General features: G+C 45.8%; 1 pseudogene; it reads left to right on the forward strand.

The window, feature by feature from the left end:
- The first annotated feature begins 723 nt into the window (after positions 1–723).
- On the forward strand, positions 724–1,593 carry LOC114044527 (annotated as a pseudogene).
- The last annotated feature ends 12,643 nt before the right edge of the window (positions 1,594–14,236 follow it).

A 14,236-nucleotide genomic window follows, 5' to 3' on the forward strand; every position in this document is an offset into this window, starting at 1 on the left:
CACACTACAATGTTTCCCTGACTATGAACACCTTCTCTACCTATTATACAGAGATGTTGCTGGTCTCAAATGAAAGCATAGCTATGTTAAAAGTTAGAGGATTGCAGAATCAAAGAATCTTAGTGTTGTAAGGAACCAGCTAGCCAAACCTCCCCCAATGCAGAAACCTCCTCTGAAGCATCCCTTTCTTCCTTGAACACTTCCAGTGATGGAGACCTCAAGAGGTTCCATCATGGTTCCATCATCCTTAGAAGGTCCTTCTTTATATTGAACCAGAATCTACCTTCCTGAGGCTTCCACCCATGGTCTTTGTTCTGCCCTCTGGGCCCATACAGAACAAATCTTATCTTGATTGATTCTCCAAAGTTAACACTCAGAGCTCCTCCATAGTGAGTGAATCCCCTTTGCTCTCTTGAGATCACCATCTTTTGGGCCAATTCCAGTTTGTCTTTGCCTTCTTATAATGCCCTCCACGTACCCCTTTTTTTGTAGAGTGGGAGTCTACGAGTGTGGAACACTCCAGACAATGTAAAACTTTTTTTTTATGTGTTGGTTAATTTTGCTGGACTGTTTCTTTTCTCCTTTTTTAAAAATTCTATTATAAGAGATGTTACTTTGGGAAGGAGAGTAGGGAGGGATATAATGGGAAATGTAGGTTACACAAAAAAAAAATAAAAACTTATTTTTTAAAATATGGTGCCCAGCTTCTACTTCTAGTGAACACCAAATGGCGGACGACGCCGGTGCTGCAGGAGGAGCGGGAGGCCCTGGGGGCCCCGGAGTCAGAGGCTGAGGTGTTTTCCTCGGTGGCTTCAGCAGTGGGGGCCGAGGTCGAGTCTGGGGCCGTGGCCACGGGGCCCGGGGAGGAAAGGCCGAAGACAAGGAGTGGGTTACTGTCTCTAAGCTGGGCCGGCTAGTCAAGGACATGAAGATCAAGTCTTTGGAAGAGATCTATCTTTTCTCCCTTCCTATCAAGGAGTCTGAGATCATAGATTTCTTCCTGGGATCTTCATTGAAAGATGAGGTTCTGAAGATCATGCCTGTTCAGAAACAAACTGGAGCTGGACAACATACCAGGTTCAAGGCTTTTGTGGCCATCGGTGACTACAATGGCCATGTTGGCCCGGGTGTCAAGTGCTCCAAGGAAGTGGCCACAGCTATTCGTGGTGCTATCATTCCGGCCAAGCTGTCCATCGTTGCTGTGAGACGTGGCTACTGGGGGAACAAGATTGGCAAGCCTCACACAGTGCCCTGCCAGATCACTGGGCGATGTGGATCGGTTCTGGTGCGCCTGATCCCCGCCCCTAGAGGTACTGGCATTGTCTCAGCTTCTGTCCCTAAGAAAAGCTCCTGATGATGGCCGGAATTGATGACTGCTGCACATCTGCTACTCTGGGCAACTTTGCTGAAGCTACCTTTGATGCCCTCTCCAAAACATACAGCTATCTAACCCCAGACCTGTGGAAGGAGACTGTGTTCCCTAAGTCTCCCTCTCAGGAATTCACCGACCATCTTGTGAAGACTCACACTCGAGTGTCTGTCCAGAGGACCCAAGCAGCTGCTGTGGCAGCCACATAGATGATGTTTTTTATAAACAAATAAATTGAACTATGCCTGCTAAAAAAAAAATTTTTTTTTAAATTAAATAAAATAAAATATGGTGCTCAGAAGTGGACACAGGATTAAAAGTATTATCAATCCACAGGTTTTAAGAAGAGTTGACAATAGATGGTTCCCTAATGTCATCCTAACCTGCCCCAAACTGTGCCTTGGGGGTTCCAGGGCTGGAGAACAATCAAATCCAGCAAAGGAAGGAGAAGAACCTCATGTCTTTTTTTTTTTTTACCTGTTTAGTATTTTGTTTTTTTCCAATTACATGTTAAGAGAATTTTCCGTTCGTTACACTTTCTTTACAGTGTGAGGTGCGAGACTTAGCTTTTCTGTGATGTAGACCAAGTCATCCAACTTCACTCAGCCTCAGCTTTTTCATCTCTAAAATTAAGAGATTAGGGGCAGCTAGGTGGCACAGTGGATAGAGCACTGGCCCTGGAGTCAGGGGGACCTGAGTTCAAATCCAGGCTCAGACATTTGACACGTACTATAGCTGTGTGACCCTGGGCCAGTCACTTAACCCCAATTGCCCCACAAAAATAAAAATAAAATTAAGGGATTAGATGGATGGCCTCCAAGTCTGATTCTCTGAGGTCCCTTCTGAAGATCTCCTGTACAATTGGGCCCATTTTACAGACAAGGACATTGAAGCTTAGAAAAGAGAAATGTCTTGTCCATGGTCATATACCTTGTGAATGTTAGAGCTGGAATTTGAACCTGATTCTCCAGATTCCAAGTTCAGGGATCTTCCCATTGGACCACACTGCCTTTCTGGCCACTAACCAAGGGAAAAAAAGGAACTCGTAGAGGCTGTTGGATGGACCCCAGCTCCATCTCCCAGGCCCAAAGCCTATGACTCCAGTCTTGTTAGATAATGTCAGAAAAGAGGAGAGCAGGTATGGGCCCCAGGACAGTTAGACGTAATTGGATTTCCTGAGCAGATGTCATTAGTGCTAAACAGTCTCCACTTGACTCAGCCACTCAGGCAGCCTCGGTAATTGCTAAAATTAGCAGGTCGGTGGGGGACAGAGGTCAGGTGGTTAATGTTGTGATTTAGGCTTTCATAAAGTTAATTCCCAGCTTCTAGGGCCCTGGCAGGCTTCTGCTCCCTCCCTCCCTCCCTCCCTCCCTCCCTCCCCAGGAGCTCCCGGGAACATCTTTAAAATCAGCCTTCAGCTGTTGGCCTTCTCCTCAGAGCCCACCCTGCCCGGTCCATGGCTCCAACCAGAGATTCGGGGCCCGTTCCCCACCCTCCCCTCCCCCGGAGCCCACCCTGTCCAGGCATTTGCCCTGAGCCTCCCAGCCTGTCCAAGGCACTGGATGCGTGACAGGCTACCTAACAGCCTGAAAACCCAGCCGGTCCTTAGGAAGGTCTTAGCTCTGCCCAATATCCTTCCCCCAACCCCGCACTTCTGCCCCTGTGTTCCACAGTGGGAGTACTGAGGTGGGGACCACAATGGGGCCAGGAATACTAGCATTCTCTACCCCTCCAAGTTGTTACAAGGAAAGTATTTTGTAAACTATAAAGCTTTGGATAAATGCGAACTAATCGTATTTGCCCTGGCTCTGCTTTGTAACCGGGGAGGATTCCTTTTCCTTCTCCGAACCTTAGTATTTTTCTCTGGGACATGAGGAGGTGGAAGGAGGTGACCTCTGAGAAAGTCCTTCCACCTCGCTTATACTGTTCCAACTCAAAAACAAGACAGGAGAGTGTGACACCAAATATTAGAATGGGCAAGGCCGACTTTGATTGTCACATACTCAGAGAAGGAGATGCTGCCTTGGGCTAGATCAATCTCAGGGGGCTTCCTGGAAGACCCAGGCCTTGAGCTGAGAATTAAAGGAACGAACAATCTCAGGCCCCTGAGGAAAACCGGTCAGCTAGGCCCACAGGGATTGACGTTCAAACCAAGGTCATGGTAAGGAGAAGATATTGGGGCTGCAACTTTCATTCTTCTGCCTTTCTAGCTGTTTGAGCCTCTATGTTAGACAGCTCTGTCTGCCACCCCACCCAATTTCACACAAAATCATGAGGCTAAGAGAAACCTTAGGGAGGGAGAAACTGAGGCCCAGAGTGGGAAGTACAATAGCTCCTTAATGACCTCACAGTGAAAAGAACACTGGCTCTGGAGTCAAAGGGCCTAGTTCAAAGCCCTCCCTAGCCTTGGGCAAGTCACTTAACCTGTGTTTGCCTCAGTTTCCCCATTTGTACAATGAGGGGAGTTGGAGTAGGTGAACGCTGAGGTCCTTTCCATCTCTAGATATATGAGTCTTTGAAAATAAAATGAGAGACCTGAGTTCAAATCTGGCCTCAGACACGTAACACTAGCTGTGTGACCCTGGGCAAGTCACTTAATCCCATTGCCTAGCAAAAAAAAAAAAAAAATGAGAGGGGCAGATGGGTGGTACAGTGGATGGAGTACCAGCCTTGGAGTCGGGAGGACCAGCCTCAGGAATTTGACACTTACTAGCTATGTGACCTTGGGCAAGTCACTTAACCCCAATTGCCTTGCCAAAAAATAAAGGAAAATAAAATGAGATCATGAATGAGACAGATTAATAATAATTGCTAATATTTATTTATTTATTTAAGTAGGGTTTACTGTGTGCCAGGCACAGGACTGAGCACTCTACAATTATTATTTCATTTGAACCTCCCAATAACCCTAGGAGGCAATAATAATAATAATAATAATAGCTAGCATTTATCTAGTTTTTACTATGTACCAGGCACTGTGCTAAGCACTTTACAATTATTATTTCATTTGATCCTCACAACAATCCTACAAGGTAGGTTCTAATATTATCCCCATTTTACAGATGAGGAAAATGAGACAAACAGAGGTTAAATGACTCATCCAGTGTCAAACAACTAATAAGTATCTGAGTCAGGATTTGAACTCAGGTCTTCCTGACTCGAGGCCAAGATCCCTATCCACTGTACCACCCAGCTGCATTGTTGTGCATTAGATTAAGGCAGGCATGAAAGGCAGAAAGAGCACTGGAGTTGGGAGACCCAGATTCAAATCCTGATTCCATCATCTATTACCTTTTAACCTCTGTGGGCCTCAGTTTCCTCATTTGTAAAATAAGAAACTCAGTATGATGAAAAATGTTATCCACCTTCAAAGAAAGAATTGATGGCATGTGAATATAGACTGAAGCATAATACTTTTCTTTCATTCTTTCCTTCCTTCGTTCTTTCCTTCCTTCCTTTCTTTCTCGTTCTTTTTCTTTCTTTTTCTTTCTCTTTCTTTCTTTCTTTCTTTCCTTCTTTCTTTCTTTCTTTCTTTCTTTCTTTCTTTCTTTCCTTCTTTCTTTCTTTCTTTCTTTCTTTCTTTCTTGAGTTTTCTTCCACAAAATGACTCCTACAGAAGTGTGTTATACATAATTGTACATGTATAACCAACATCAGATTGTTTACTGTCTCAGGGAGGGGGGAGGGAAAGGAAGAAGGAATAGAATTTGGAACTCACAAGTTTAAAAATAAAAGAATGTTAAAAATTGTTTTTAAATGTAATTGAGGGAAAAAAGGTTTAAGCAAGTCAGGACTACACATGCATAACCTGTATCGAATTACTTGCCTTCTTAATGGGGGCTGGGGGGCTGGGGTGGGGGGAAGGGAGAGAATTTGGAACTCAAAGTTTTAAAAATGAAAGTTGAAAATTGTCTTTACATGTGACTTGGGGAAAATAAAATACTAAATAAAAAGGGGAAAATAAATAAATAGATGTCAAAATGTCCGTGTACAAAAGTTAATAAGCTGTATTCATAGGCAAGAAAAAAAAAAGTCAGACAGAGTCCTTGGAGGCCCCTTCCAGTTCCTCATCTAAGATCTCTGTACTCCTAATGTCCTCTGACTTTGCTTTCTGGGGCTCCCTCTCTGCTTCCCTGGGCGTGCCTGCCCCCAAATCCTGACCTGGGTTTTCCCCAGTTCTCCAAGCAATAAAGTTGGAATCCATCTTTTTTTTGAAAACCAGTCTTTACTGGTCCCCTTCCTACAGAGCTCAGTGCTGGCGGCCGGAGATGTCAGTGCTGACAATAAGCACCACTAGCTGGTGGATAATTTTTCAGTTGTGCAAAGTAGAGGTTGAACTAGATTCGGGAGTTTTTTATTTTTTCCTTGAGGAAATTAGGGTTGTGACTTGCCCAGGGCCACACAGCTAGTAAGTGCCTGAGGCTGGATTTGAACTTGGGTCCTCCAGGGCTGATGCTGTATCCACTATACCAGCTTGCTACCCCTAGACCAGGCGTTCTTAACCTTTTTCTACGTCCTGGTGAAGCTTATGAACCCTTTTTCAAAATAATGTTTTTAAATATATAAAACAAAAAAAAATACAGTATTTCAAAGGCAATTAATTGTATTGAAAGCATGTGGTCAAAATATTTTTTAAAACAAGTTCACAGATCCCAGGTTAATAACTTCTGGACTAGATGCCCTCCCTTCCAGCTCTAACTAGGATTCGAGCCTCTGAACAGAAGGACAATGTCACCAGATCTATGTTTTGGCAATTGTGTGAAGGACGGAGTGGAGGAGCCAGAGAATAGAAGCAGCTTCCCGAAGACGTGTAGACTTGCACAGTTTGATGAAAGACACAGATCTGACCGTGTTAGTCCCCCCTTCAGCAGCTCCCTCTTTCTCTAAGATAAAATATGGACTCCTCTGTCCTCCACAGAGGACATATTCCATATAAGCCCCTTCATGCCCTTTGCATCCTACCCAAATGGGCTTCTTACCTCTTCCCCAAACTCAACCCGCCAGCCATGGCTTTGCACTACTCCCTCACCTCCTTCTCTTGAAAGCTAAACCCTCCTTTAGTTCGGGTTCCTCCCCTCCTACAAGAAGCCTTTCCTGATCCCCATCTCAACCCCCATCATTCTCTCTCCTCCTGAAATTAGTTTGAATTTATGAACCCTGTCATTTTCCCAATAGAATGCAAGCTTCTTCAGGGCAGGGGCCATTTATTTCATCTTTGTAAAACCTCAGTGCCTTGCCTATAGTAAACACTTAATGAATGCTTGTCAGATTAGAAAAACCTAAGGCAAAAGCCCAAAGTATTGGTCATTAGAGTCTGTATTGGGTGGTGGTATCGGAAATGGAGAAAGGCCACTGCATTGAATTCCTGTTGGCTACTAGTGACGGCGGCTTTCTTCTAATTACTCAGACACTAGTTAGGGCCTTTTAATGATCCGGCTTCTACCGCACTCCCTTGAACATAGTAGGTGCTTAAGATACATTTGCTGTATTTGAATTTTAGCATTTTGCCAAGTATGGCCATGAATAAATGAGTGAATGATTGAATAAATGAGGGAGCAGGGAGAAGTGAGGAGAGGAATAAAAGGTAAACACAAGGAAGTTGGGTGCTTAAAGCACTGGGCTGGCAGGAGATCAGGAGACTTGGGAGTCCTACCTCCCTGAAGACAGCATGGCAGCATAGAATATGGAAATGGCAGTGGATTTGGAGTCAGAGAACCGGGGTCAAATGCAGGTAAGAGGAGGGAAGGGCAGCCCCTTCCCCCTCTGTACTTTGGTTTCCTTATCTGATTTCTGAGCTGCCTTCCTGCTATGAAAGCCTATAGCCAGCACCTGCCTTGATGTTGGTAATGACAAGCCCTTTCCTGGACCCTTTCCTCTCTCCACTTCCTTTTGCCTTTTTGTCTCCTCCTCCCTTCTCTTGCCCTATTGCTTAAGGGAAAGTTATTCATTCATTCAAAGGACATTTATTTTGCAACTTCAATATATAGAACACTAAGATAGCTGTTGGGGGAGACGGATAAACAACCCAGCCTTTCCTTGACCCTGTGTAGCTTCCACTCAAGGAATGTAGCACTCATCCCCAGCTGCAGGTCTTTGCCTACACTGTCCCCGATGCCTGCAAAGGCCTTTCTTCAAATCTCTCCAGTTCCTATCCATCCCTCAAGGCCCAGCTTACACCTCCCCACGCACAAACATACACACCTCCCATGAAGCCAAGCTACAGTGCGTTCTCCTTCCTCTGAGCTTCCAGGCCTTATAATCTAACCTTTAATTATAGCCTAATCTAGATTCTTCTAGAATTGGTTTCTCTGTAAGTCTATTCTCCTATGTTTTGAGATGACATTCTCTTCCTGTGCCCTCTCCCCCCTCCTCAACATACCTGGCACAAAGGCACACCCATACATCCAACGTACATACATACCTGGCACAAAGTGTATAAAAATAAGTAATGTGCTTGTTGATCTTGTTTTCCTGGGAAGAAAGGCTCCTACTCTTCCTCTGGTGGGAATTATCACCTTTAATGTCCATCTTAAAATATTTATTTTGTGATGAATCCTGGGAGTGACTGACTTCTGTGGGCACTTGAATGGTGAAGGTTGGTGAATCTGGTGGTGAAGGACTTCATCATTGATTAGGACCTGTCAGCCATCTCTGCCCTGCAAATGGAGCAGGGATAGAGACCTCCTTCAGACCAGGAAAGAACCTTGGTCTGGGAGCCCAAAGGAAAGTTGGGACTTTGCATATAGAAAGTAAACTCCCCGAGGGCAGGGATTAATTCTAGATTTTCTCTTTGTATCTTCCAGGGCCTACCTCAATGTCTCACGTGCAGTAGGTTAAGCTTAATAAATGACTGTTGTATTGAATTGAGTCAAAGAGAGGGAGAGTTAGCATGCAGAAGGGACCAAGTTGATTCCCCACCACTCCTGATTCATGCTCTTGAAGCCGCAGGGTCATCTAGGATGAGGTTATATGGATGAGGAACTTAGAACAGTAAGTGAAAGAAGGGTCATTCACCTCCTAGCTGGTGAATGTGCTTCAGGCAAACTGAACAGCGTAGGAATAGGTCAGAGATGAGAACAGGGGTCCCCATGGGCTGAAGCCACAAATGCCTCTGAGAGAGTAGAAAGAGTCAACTCTTAGGTCAAAGTAGGCTGCCTGAAGCCCACGGAAAAAGTCCTGGGACCAATAGGAAGTGCCTTCCTGCAGCACGGGGCCAAGGCATTGGAGAGGAGAAGTGCAGCCCAGCATAGACCAGAGGGGACAATCAGGGGATGGCGCACACCTGCAGAGAACTCTAAGGTGTGGGCTGGATGATCAGACAACTCCACAATCCCAGTCATTTCTATGCTTTGGGGTTTCCATGGGATTGGTCTTTTTCTTAGATTCTTGATAAAAATTTCTTTGTAAAAGACTGGCATTTGGCAGCAAAGAGGAAGGGACCACATCTGAATCATAGAGCTAGGAGTCATAGGATTTAGAGCTGCAAAAACCTCAGAGATGATCTAGTTCAACCTTGGCCCCATTTTACTGAAGTGGAAACTGAGGCCCAGAGATGTGCCTCTAGAAGCCAGGCATGGTGGTGGCATTGGACAACAATGATCGGGGTAGAAGCAGTTAGGATGGGGCAGCTGAGATACCACCACTCCTGAAATACTTCCCCCACACACGAGCACACGTACATATAGGCATCTTTCTTTCCTACCTTATCTTCCATTCAGGGAGGAAACTCTTGCAAGCCCAAGCCCATGCCTGGGTCCATTTTGTCCCCAGCCCTGAGCAGTCCGTGTTGGCAGAGACAACATGATGCAGTGTCCAGGGCACCGAAGTAAGGGTCAGGAGACCTAGGATCTGATCCTGGCTCTGGCACTACGTGATGTACATTGGGCAATACCACTCAGCTTCCCCCTGAGCCTCAGTTTCCGCATCTCTAAGACGTCTAGTGTACCTTTCATTTCTAATATTCTATGAGTTCAAACACTGTGATCATAATGGCCAAGGTTAGTCCTCCTCTAAATTAAAAAAAAAAAAATGTACCTCTCCACTTTCTTTGGAGAGCTAAGGTATTGAGGGCATGAAACATTGCACATACTTTTAGATTCTATTGATGTGCTTGTTAGTTTTACTGATTATCTTCCCTCTTTTTTAATATTCTTTGTTATAGAAGATGGCCCTCTGGGTAGGAGAGATGAGTGGGAGAGACATATTTGGAATTGAAGGTGAGGTAACAGGAAACTATACCAATATCTTTAAACCACTCCTTGAGCTCAATGAGTAGGTCAGCTGAATGATAGTTTCCACTAGCCTAGAATGATATACAGGAATAGCATGATATGAAGAAGTCCAGAGGATATATTAACATATTCTTCCCCACCAGCTTTGTAATGGAAGTCATTGTCTCTTGTGAATGGCTGGGAGTAAAATGGGTCTGGAGCTGAATGATCCCTCCTTTTTTTAAGTGAGAGGCACAACGGTAAATACACCTTATGAAACTTTTCCCTACTTTCCCCTCCTTCCCAAGTAAGAAGCAGGTGCCCAGTGGCCTCAGACCACCAAAACCTCAATCCAACAGCCATCAGGAGTTTTCCTGATTTGCTGAGAACAGCTAACCAATGAGTTTGCTGCACGGTGCCCACGTGAGCAATTCCCAACTAGAGAGATGATGCTTTGGGTCTGGCATCACCTAGTCTTTCTTGTCATAGGCTCCAGACTTTGTGAGGATCTCTGAGAAGCTGTTACCTTAAAAGTTGAATATCCATCCAAGCTAGGATGGTAGAATTCTAGGGTGAAATCTTCTACAGACACTTTTGATTACCTGGAAACAAGTTATTGATATTTCATATCTACTCCCCTTCCTTATTTCAATAAGCCCTAGAAAACGCATTCTAAGCATGGCAGTTTGTGATTGACAGCCAAGAAAAAAATGAGACAAGGGAATAAGTGCTAGAATTTGCCACCCAGATATTGAGGCAGGGTCAGGAGAAGGACTGGGGGCATCATATGTCTGAACCCAAAGACCTAAACATGCTCAGAGACCAAGGAGGTCAAGGACAAACCCAACATGAGGGAACATAAAAATTTTGAAATTAGTAATGGAGAAACTTGGTACAAAGACTTTCATCTCAGGAAGAGCATAAGCTCCTTGAGGGCAGGGACTATTTGACCTTTGTATTTGTACCCTCTTCTGGCATCTACCACAGGGCTTTGCACATAGTAGGTTTTAATAAATGCTTATTGATAGATAGACTGAGAATTCCATGGTCTAGTCCTAGAAGCAGATTTGATTAGCAAAGCTTAAGGCATCGGCATCGTCGCCTCCCTAGGCTAGTCTCCCCACTGGGGCCACAGGAAACAACCAAAGGCACTGTGGTGTTCTATAAAGAGCTCTAGATTGGAGACACAGAACTCCTGGGTTTCCTACTTATTACCCGCATGACCCCCAAGTCATTTAATGTCCAAGAACCCAGTTTCCTCATTTGCAAAATGAAAGCCTTGTGTATTTTTATGAGGGTTTTGTTTTGTTTTTCAATGGTGTGGGAGGTAGGAAAGAGAGAAAATAAATGCTTATTAATTGAAAAAAATTTATTTTTTTAAATTAAAGCTTTGGATATCCATCTCTCTGGATGGATCTCAGTGGTTTCTCCTTCCCATTCTAAATATATGAACTCCTATCCTTCTCTTGTTCCCTAGACCAGCTGGAAGTTGGTCTAAACTCAGTCATCCACTTGCTACTGGAACTAGACTTTTGCCTGGGTTAATTGTTGAGGGTTTGAAAATCCCTTTTGCTCTCATAAAATGCCAAGGGGGTCTCATTTGGAAAGCATGGTATAGCAAAAATAGTATAAGATTTAGAGTCAGAAGACCCGCTTTGAGCTTCATATTTGGCTGTGTGACTTGGGGCAAGTTATTTCCTCTCTGTAGAACTCAGTTCTCTTATTTCACCAAATGAGAAGATTGGGATACATCAGGCCTTAGGTCCCCTCCAGCTCTCAAAAGCCTGAGCTCCCATGGTTGGTGCCATATTGCTCTGAAAAACAAGGCACAAGAAAGTTTACCTTCTTCTTGGCCTAGACCTACAGATCCTAGGAAAGGACCACATGGAACTGGGCTCCCCTATTCCACAGTACTGCCTCCAGTCACCCCAGCCAAATCATGTTGCACTCCCTTGCTCTGAAACATGTAGTGTCTATGAGATAAAGTTGAGATTCCTTAGCCAGCATTTGAAGCTTTCAGCAAATTGGCCTCCACCTGCCTTTCTTGTTTTAACTCCCATTACTCTCCAAATAGAGCTTTCTATTCCTGTCAGTCTGATCTACTACTCACTGTCTCCCTACTATGGATGTCATTTTTCTGCCTTTATGCCTTAGCGTTTGCCATTCTACATTCCCCAAATGTTCTTCCTACTCCAACCTCCGCTTGTCTGACTCCTTCCCTCTCTTCAAGTCCCAGCTTGAGAGCTGCCGCCACCTCCAGGGAGCCTCCCTGATTACTCCTGACCACAGTGAATTCTATTCTCCTTTCTCCCAAAGCTTTTGGAATTGACTGGTTGTATCCTTCACAGCCTACCTTACTTTTACTCCTTCTCCGCCTCGTTCTTACATTTCTCTGATGCTTTAAGGTTTGCAGAATACTTTCTCTACACTCCAGTAAGGAAAGTATCACAACTCTTTGTGCCCATTTGACAGAAGAGGAAACTGAGGCTCTGAGAGACGCATTTGTCTTGTGGCTCCAAATCCAGAGCTCTTGCTCCTGAACATAGGACCATAAATTTAGATCTGGAAGAGACCTCAGAGGTCACTCTAATCCAACCTCCTTATGATACAAAGAAACTGAAACCCAGACAATGACTTACCCAAGGACACGGGTGGGAAATAAGTGGCAGACCTGGGGTTCTACCCCAGGTCCTCTGATTCCAGACCCAAGACTTGTCCCACTAGGCGGATGCATGTCTTTTTTCCCCAGCTAGACAAGAAGAAACTGCATGAGACCAGGCGCTGTCTTGTTTTTTGTCCCCTACTGGAATGGCACAGAGCTGGTTGGGTACAGGAAGACCTGAGTTCAAATCCAGCCTCAGTTACTACAGCTGTACAACCTGAGCAAGTCACCTAACCTCTCCATATGCCTCAGTTGCCTCTACTATAAAATGGGGGTCGTAATAGCACCTTCATCCTCAGGACGTTGTGAGGATCAAATGAGATATTTATAAAATGCTTAGCACAGCACCTGGCACACAGTACATAGTACAACAATAGTAGGCTCTTGAGAAATACTTGTTCTCCCTTCCTCTTCATCTAATTGCTAAGCCCAGCCAGTGGGGGTGGGGAGGGGCAGTGGATTCAACTCCATGCCCTGACTTCCTCACTTTCCCATCATCCCTAAGGAGTCTTTCCTCTGGACCTCCTCAAACTCTGCCATTGCTGGGGCCCTTGTGGGACACAGCCTAGACCCCAACTCGGACTTCCTTATTTCTCAATACTACCGCCATGGTCTTCCACCATCTAGACATCTTCCATGTATTGAGACCCAGCCCTTCAGTCCTACTTCCATACCTGATTCTGAAATTAGGGTTCTCTCTCCACTATTCAAGGTTTCCATCAGAGGTCACCCAGATAGATCCAACAGTCCTCCCTGAAGTGTGAAACAATGCTCTTGACAACATTCCAGCCTTTGCTCAGAGACCTTCAGTGACAGGGAGCTCACTACCTTCCAAGGTGGACTTTTCCATTCTTGAAGAGCTCTCATTATTAAGAAAGTTCTTCCTTAAACTGAGGCCAAAATCTGCCTCCCTGTAACTTTCCTCAGTGGTCCTATGTGTGCCCTCTGGGCTCCCCCACCCCCACTCCCCAGAATAAGGCTGTTCTTTCTTGCATATGGTGGCCCTTTCCTTGAAGATAATTATCATGATGTCTGTGTTCTACCCACTAGTCTTCTCCTCTCCAGGCTGGGCATGCCCAGCTCCTTCAACAGATCTATGTGGGTATGGCAGGATGCCCAGAGCCCCCTCACTACTCCATCTCTGGAAGGGCTCCAGTTGGTCTGCGTCCTCCAAGCATGGCGCCCACCACTGAACACAGTGCTCCAGATGCGCTAGGAGCACTCGGTGCAGAGAACAGTGGGACTGTCTCTTCCCTCAGTCGGCACACTAGTCTTCTAATCAGATTCTTGGCAGCCGTATCACAGGGCTGGCCCATCTGGAGCTTACAATCCACTAAAGCCAAAGCCTCTTTCACGGGAACTCTTGTCCCTCACTATGCGCTGCCTCTCATGGGGCCCCCAGGGGTTCACGAGTAAAGCGCAAGAGCCCTCAGGCACACTAGCCATAGGGTCGGGTCCAGCCCAGCCCTACCCATCACCCACCCTCACCCTCATTTCCCAGCTAAGGACCAAAGTCAAGGGCAGCTGATAAGGTCAGTGTCAGCTTCCTGCACGCCCCCCTTGCTTCCCCAATTCCCTTCCCCTTCAGTGGATAGCAGCCCTGCCCCCTCCCGTTGATCTGGGCCCACATCCTGGGCCTACTCCTCTAACTGCCTCTCTCCTTTCATCTCCTCCCTGCAGTGCTTCCGGATGAGGGATTCCAGGGTGATCTGGGAAGAGAGGAGGAAGGGACATCCCGGGAGAGCAGCATGCAGCCCGTGGGCCCTCCTCCAAAAGGACCCTCTTGCCCGTCCCCCCTACCCCCACCCCACCCCCGACGTCTGACATCCCTCTCCCTCCCTGAAAGATGCTGCACGAAGCTGGGCCCAGCGTTTCCACGAACTCACTTGTGGCATTTATTAGTAGCCTAGACTTGAGGACATCAAGCCAGAAGCCCATTTGTGACCGGCCAAGATTCCCAGCAGGGCAAGGGCAGACAGGGGAAATGCCTGGCTC

Source organism: Vombatus ursinus, unplaced genomic scaffold, assembly GCF_900497805.2.
Source record: "Vombatus ursinus unplaced genomic scaffold, bare-nosed wombat genome assembly UNPS02014773.1, whole genome shotgun sequence".
Taxonomy (NCBI): Eukaryota; Metazoa; Chordata; class Mammalia; order Diprotodontia; family Vombatidae; genus Vombatus; species Vombatus ursinus.